We start from the raw sequence: 6,545 nt of genomic DNA on the forward strand, positions 1-6,545 counted from the left end.
CTGCCAGCCACCGGAGAGGACGCCGAGGTGCGTCCTTCCTTCGTTTCCCTCTTTCAAATGGTCTCTTTATCCGTTTAGACAAGCTTTGCGTTGCTTCATCTTAAACCAGAGACTCTTAACCATGTAAACGGCGGGGAAGCAAGCCTCTGGCTCCAAGGACTATTTCTAGGAAGGTTTCGTTTTGCTGACTTGCAGGCGATCTATAATTCATGCCTCTAGTCCGAGTGGTCATCTGAGGTGGTAGGGCCAGTGGAAAGAGAAGTGTGTCCAGAGCGTGGCTTATCCCCCGTGCTTTGATGAATGTTTTGGGATGGGCGCAGTCGCCTTTGGGGGGGTCTGTCCATTGGCTCCAGAACAAGCTCAGACCCCAGCTCCTGGGTGACCAAAGAGCTTCTCCTGCCAGACCGAACCTTGGCTGCTGCTGCTGGGACGATTCTCCAGTCCCTTGGTTTCAAGAGGCAGGTATGAATTTTGGGTTCTTAACTTTTTGAGGTGCGGAGTGGCATTTTAGGTTATGAGCATATTCTGCCTGTTCTAGATGAAAGTTGAAAACACCTGCTCTGATTAAACCTCTTCTTTCTGTATGAAACCGTTATGTGCTTTTGCTGCTGAGACTCTGAACCACTGGGCAAAACCTTGTATGCAGTCTTTTGTTCAAAAGACATCAACTAAAACCAGAACTCTGTTAATTTACAGACTTTCAATCTAACCACTTATTGGTCAAAGCCTTGTTGACAAGGTCTGATTTTTGAGTCTGCTCTCTCTGCCCTGCAAACTGCAAAAGGGAAAAGCAAACCCTTACCTGTGCATACCTGCCGGTTATGCAGTGCTGTCTCATGTTTAATGTGTTTTTCCCTTATTTCTTCCAATGTGTTTCATGTTTTGACTTCTATAGAAAGCTGGAGCGCTCGAGTCTGGCAAACAAGTTTGTGAGAAGCAGTTCCGACTCCGTGCAGCTTATTTATAAATGGGATCTACAAAATTGCTCCCAGGCCCAGGCAGGTTCCTTCTTCCTTCCTTCCTTAACTCTTGCAACAGTGAATCAAGGGGAATCCTACACCTGTGTCAAGAATGGCTTGAAGATACTGATGTTCATGCTGTACGTGCCCTCCAAACGTGCAGCTGCAGACTTTAAATCCATTTCCCATGGGGGAGGAGGAAAGGCTTCACTGTCTTGAGCTGATACAGGGCTTAAGAGCCTGCACATACTCCATGTGCTCACTCATAGAGGTTGCTGGATGGTGTTAAGTTGTGCCCATGCAAACGCTACGGTGTAAATTCATATAAAGCATCCGTGTCTTCTGCACCGTAGCAGTGGCTCTTTCTCTCTTCCCTCGCTCTCGGCAAGCTCGTGGCTCTGCCATCGCAGCTAGATCAAGGCTTTCTCTTGAGCATCATCCTGCAGAGCGGAGCACCGCCAGCCTCGGGTGCTTCATAGCTGCCCATCACCTCTTCGAAATGCGCCCACGCGTATGGGAGACGCAACCCAGGAGTCGTAGCCCCAGCAAAGATGCGAGGCAGGTTCACAATTGGCTTTTTGTTAACAAATATAAATCTCCCATCCTGATACCATTCTGCTGTCTGTCGGAACTATATTTTGAACTTTGGGAAGCGGATGGGGAGGAGACCGTTTGTGTCTGTCTGCCCCTCAGGGTTATTCCTGGCTCTCTTCTCCGGTTCCCTATCTTCTTTTTGGGGGAAGGTAACATCCAGTTTTCCTCATGCAGTGTTTTTATTTCTTTTTCATCGCTTAGTTTATTCTATAATTGCCAAAGGCATTTAAGGATTCATTTAAATTCCAGTGTACTTGAGATACTCCCTAACTTGTCACTATTTTTTTTTCTTGTGCCTTTTCCCTTTTCTCAAACCCATGGGCGTGAGATTAATAAAGCAACTTCTTTATACAGCGTACAATGCGAGTAAATGCTAGCCATTCTTCAGAGGTTACCTATCACAGCAACACCCTCTTTGTACTAAACAGCATAGGTGGAAGACGTCTTTAAAGAAAATAAATATGATGAAATCTGTCTCAAGTGGGTGTTGAAACTGCCCCCACTAAAATGTGCTGTTGGAGAGCTGGAGCCTTGTTCCCCTGGGAGTGCAGGAGTGGGACTTCTCTGAGGACCAGTCGAGACCCCAGGTTTTCTCCTGGCATGCTGTCCTGTTGTCTCACTGAGCTCTTTCTCCTCTCCAGAAAGGAAAATCATCAGCTGCACTTAATCTTGACATATGCTCCTTTTTAATTTGTTACGCTAGGATGAGAACTGGAGCAGCAAAGGAAATACGGTGCATACCAACAGTGCGGAGAGTGAAATAAAACCGGAGCCTTTCAGCGTGTCGCTGGAGAGCAGAGGGATGAAGGGTTTCAGGTGTATTCAAAGCTCTGGGGCTTTCCAGCCTCTCGCACACCTGGGCTCCTTAAATGGGACACGCGAATATGTAGGGCACGCAGCATAAACCGATATGTGCCTACAGCTGTCCTTACCCAGACAGCAGCTTTGCAGCATCTGAAATCTGTAACTCCAATCGCTGTGAAATCTGGTGTTCAGGCTTCATCGGCTTTTGGAGAAGATGAAATTCTTGTATCGAGCCAAGACTAAAACAGCATCTCTGTGATCGGGTTTCATTTTGCTGCGAATGAATCTTCTTCCCATGTGAAACTCCAGCATGTTCAAGGCCAGGAAAGCAGCTCTCCCACCCAGCCGGGTGGCCACATTGCTGGTGCCTCTTGCCCTGGGTGCCCTTTGCAGGCCCTGGGTGCAAAGTTGAACACGTGTCACTGCAAAGTTTTGACGTTTGGCAGCTTGATGACAAAAGCGTTGTGCCATAAACACGTTCAATCTGTGTCTTGCAGGCACTGCTTGAAAAATAACAACACAACGTTTGTAAATGTTTCTAAGCGCAGGTAGGGTTTGGAAGGAGGTTTTGAAGGAACACAACCCAACGTTTCCAGTTTAGGCAGGTGTTCTGCTCTTTTTGAAGGAAGACAACCCAACGTTTCCAGTGTAGGCAGGTGTCCTGCTCTTGACACTTGGAGTGTTCAGTCATTGACAAGAATTACTCTTCCTAGAGCATCATCCAAAAATCTATTATGGCATTTGACTCGTCAGCATGATTTCAGATGACTGATATGGTGGAGTGACTTGCAGGCATTTTGAGGAGCATCTCGGCATCCTCTCCGTGCATCTGGAGGCAGCGCCGAAATGTTGCCATTGGTGAGCCAGTAAATATTTCCGAACAGTGAAATGGAGAAGAAAGAGAGTGGGAAGGCGGCGTTTCTCCAGGGACCATCTCACTGGCTCGTTTTTAGCCCCAGGTCAACTCGAGGCTGACTCAAGCCCTTGTTCACAGTCTGGTCTGCTCACATGAATCTCATTAAATGCATGTGTTTAGCCTAAAAATGAGGAGTTTTAGAAAGATGGTTTTTATCTGCATTTATAGATGCCCCAGGTCACTAGCAGGAAGCTTTTAAATTTAACAATCCTGTTTGTTTCTTGTCTGTCGGAGTGAGCTTGGAAAAGAAGGTGTTGGCTTCTTGCGGGCTTTGGTTTTGGTGTCTCATGCAGTAGCCCAGCAGTAGCTGGTTTTATTTTGGGGTTATAAATTCCATGTGACTTTTTTTTCCCCTTACCCTGTAAATTAACTAAATTAGTTCTGCTTTCTTAATGTGCCCTAGGAGTGTTTTAGGAGGAAAGAGGTGAAACCTTAAGGATTGGTTTCACGCTCTGTTTCTCCCCAGAGCACGGCAATATCAGGTTGGCCATGTACGCCTGGGGAAGAGAGTTTTGTAGGAAGGGGGCGAAGGAGATCAAGCGAGGCGGGCGGCAGTGCGTTGGCATTTGGGGCGCGCGGTGGGAAAGGGCTGGCAGCAGGCAGGGAGGGATGCGACGCTCTCCTTGGCCTGCCCGCCGCTGGGCAGGCGTGGAGGTGGGCAGAGAGCTCGCAGAGAAGAGCGTGAACCACGTCTCGCGTCTCCATCCCGGGACTGCGCGCGAACAGGCCGTGCTTCTCGCGTATTAGCTCACGGTTTTGCAATTATTCCCGTATTCTGAGCAAAAACGTGTTTCCGTCCCCTGATGGTCATCAGGCAGCTGGCACTGAGTGGTGGATAGGCACGATGAGTGCTGTTTTGACTGAAAAATTTGGGTCATTTAGCAGCGTTTCCCTTCCCTGGGTGAGTCAACTCAGACTTTTTGTGGTAGAAACACCCCTAACTTCATGCACGAAACCTGCGCTCTGACCATTTTGCTGCATTTATTTAGAGAGGGAGGAAAGGCAGGGCTTTGTCCCCTCCCGCTCTTGCCAATAAACTCGCCTGCTGCAATAGGTACCTGCGTGCATAAACGATATCGTATCCCTACACCTATGCATCATTATTCATCTAAACGTCACGTTTGTGCGTGGATATGACAGGGAGAGTCGGCGCGTCAGTGTTAAATCGTATGAAAGTTGGACCAAATGTATGTGAATAGTAGTTTGCAGTATTATATTAATACGGTTGTGGGTGTTGGTCTCTTCTCCCAAGTAGCTAGCGATAGGACGAGAGGGAATGGGCTCAAGCTGCGCCAGGGGAGGTTTAGGCTGGAAATTAGGAAAAATTTCTTTATGGAAAGGGTGGTCAAGCATTGGAACAGGGTGCCCAGAGAGGTGGTGGAGTCACCATCCCTGGAAGTGTTCAAAAAACAGGTAGATGTGGCACTTCGGGATATGGTTTAGTCTGGTCTACCCTTGATTGGTTTAGGTGGGCTTGGTAGTGTAGGTTAATGGTTGGACTGGATGATCTTAAAGGTCTTTTCCAACCTAGATGATTCTATGATTCTACGGTTATGATGTTAAAATTAATACTAGTTTCCCATGGCTTCGGTATCTCCCCACTTTGTTCATAAAAGCACAGCCTGGAAATTTTTTTCTTTTTTTTTTAAAACAGGTTTAAATAAATGAAGACACAAACTTTCTGCCATGGAAGTGTGGTGGATGCAGGTTTTATAGCGATTCCAGCCCCACCACCCCAGTGATCCCAGCTGCACTGAAAGGGCAGGAAAACATAGATTTTTCTTTTCAGTGTGTGTTCACCTCTGCTCCCCCTTCCACAGATCGTCCTGCAAACGGGGGGAAAAAAAAAAAACCGCTAGGAATAATGAACTTCATTTGTAAGGGTGACTTGCCATAAGGAAAATAAATGAGGCAGCTCGTGCCTGGTGTGCGGCGGCAGAGCAGGTGCTGGTGGCTCACGGAGAGGATTTCAGGCCAGCGCCGTGAAGGGCTCGGGTGCCAGTTCTCATCTTCTCTGCCCTCCAAAGCAGCGTTTTTGTTGTCAGGAGTAGCGAAGGAGCAGGTTTTGTGGTTGTATTTCAGGGCAAAACTTTGCCATCTATTGAGTGCTTCCCTGCTTTACAGGAATACAGCGTTTAATTGCTTTGCCAGGACTCGAAAGCTGAATTTCTTACAGCTGATAGACGTTTGTAAAAGCGGTGGATTATGAATTAGATCGTAATTAGAAACGTGCACGTGTCGCTTTTCAGCCGTGCCCCCTTCAAAGGGGTGCGCTGGGAGCACCCTTGGGCCGCCGCGCCAGGCAGCGATGCTCGCCTGTCTGCAAGCTGCTGCGTGCTTGGCTGCCGCCCTTTAGCTCCGGCAGACTTCGCTTGCCGACAGCCAAAATCAGCCTGAGAAAACTCACCGGTCCGAAGCCCAGCTCGCACGCACCGGAGAGGGGTGAAAGACGACCGCACCTCCCTCGAGCCGGGGTGCGGATGGGCGCTGGGAACCCGCCAGTGTTCCTGCGCGGGGCCGTGCTGGAGCGCGGTCACAACTCGTTAGCGAGCTAATTGAACGAGGCGAGCGGCAGCTTGAGGAGCAGGGAGCAGTGACGGTGTCCTCGGAGGGGCGATTGGCATCGCATCGCATCGGCCAGGGTCGTGAGCTCCGCGGCCAGGCGGGCGCCGGAGCTGCCGGCAGCGCGATGCGGGGCACCACTGGGCTGGGGCTGGCTCCCATGGGAGCTGCGCTTCGGAGATGCTTAGGCTCTGTCTGCTGAGCTGTCTGGATTTAAAAAACAAGAAAACCAAAACCAGCCCCCTGAAATAAATTTAAAAAAAAAAACCAACAAACCAAAACCAAGGCTTGCCTAAGCACATATTTCCTCCTTCGCTCTCGTTTCTCCCCGAGGATGCCTTCTGAGGCTGATTTTAGCCACCGGAGCCAGGAGCGTGGCCACACTGTTCAGCTGAGCTGGGACATCCCGCCAGAGCCTGGGCCCGCAGGAGGGACCCTCAGAGGCTGAAAAAGAAGCTGCGGAGTGAGCTGGCGATGTATTAGACACCAGAGACTGCATGCAGGAGAGGGGGTGCGGATAGCTGACGCCGGCTCACCTTTACAACCCTGTGACCGTTTCGGTCGCTTGCTGGCACAGCCGCACCGATGCTCCCTGCACACCGGGCCGGCACCCATCCAAAAACCAGGTTGCGTGTTGATGGCTTCAAGAGAGGTTGCAATTCCTCCGGAGAGGCCATCTCGGGGCCGGACAGCGTGGACACGGGGTACAC

The sequence above is a fragment of the Pelecanus crispus genome, chromosome 14, assembly GCF_030463565.1.
Source record: "Pelecanus crispus isolate bPelCri1 chromosome 14, bPelCri1.pri, whole genome shotgun sequence".
Classification (NCBI taxonomy): domain Eukaryota; kingdom Metazoa; phylum Chordata; class Aves; order Pelecaniformes; family Pelecanidae; genus Pelecanus; species Pelecanus crispus.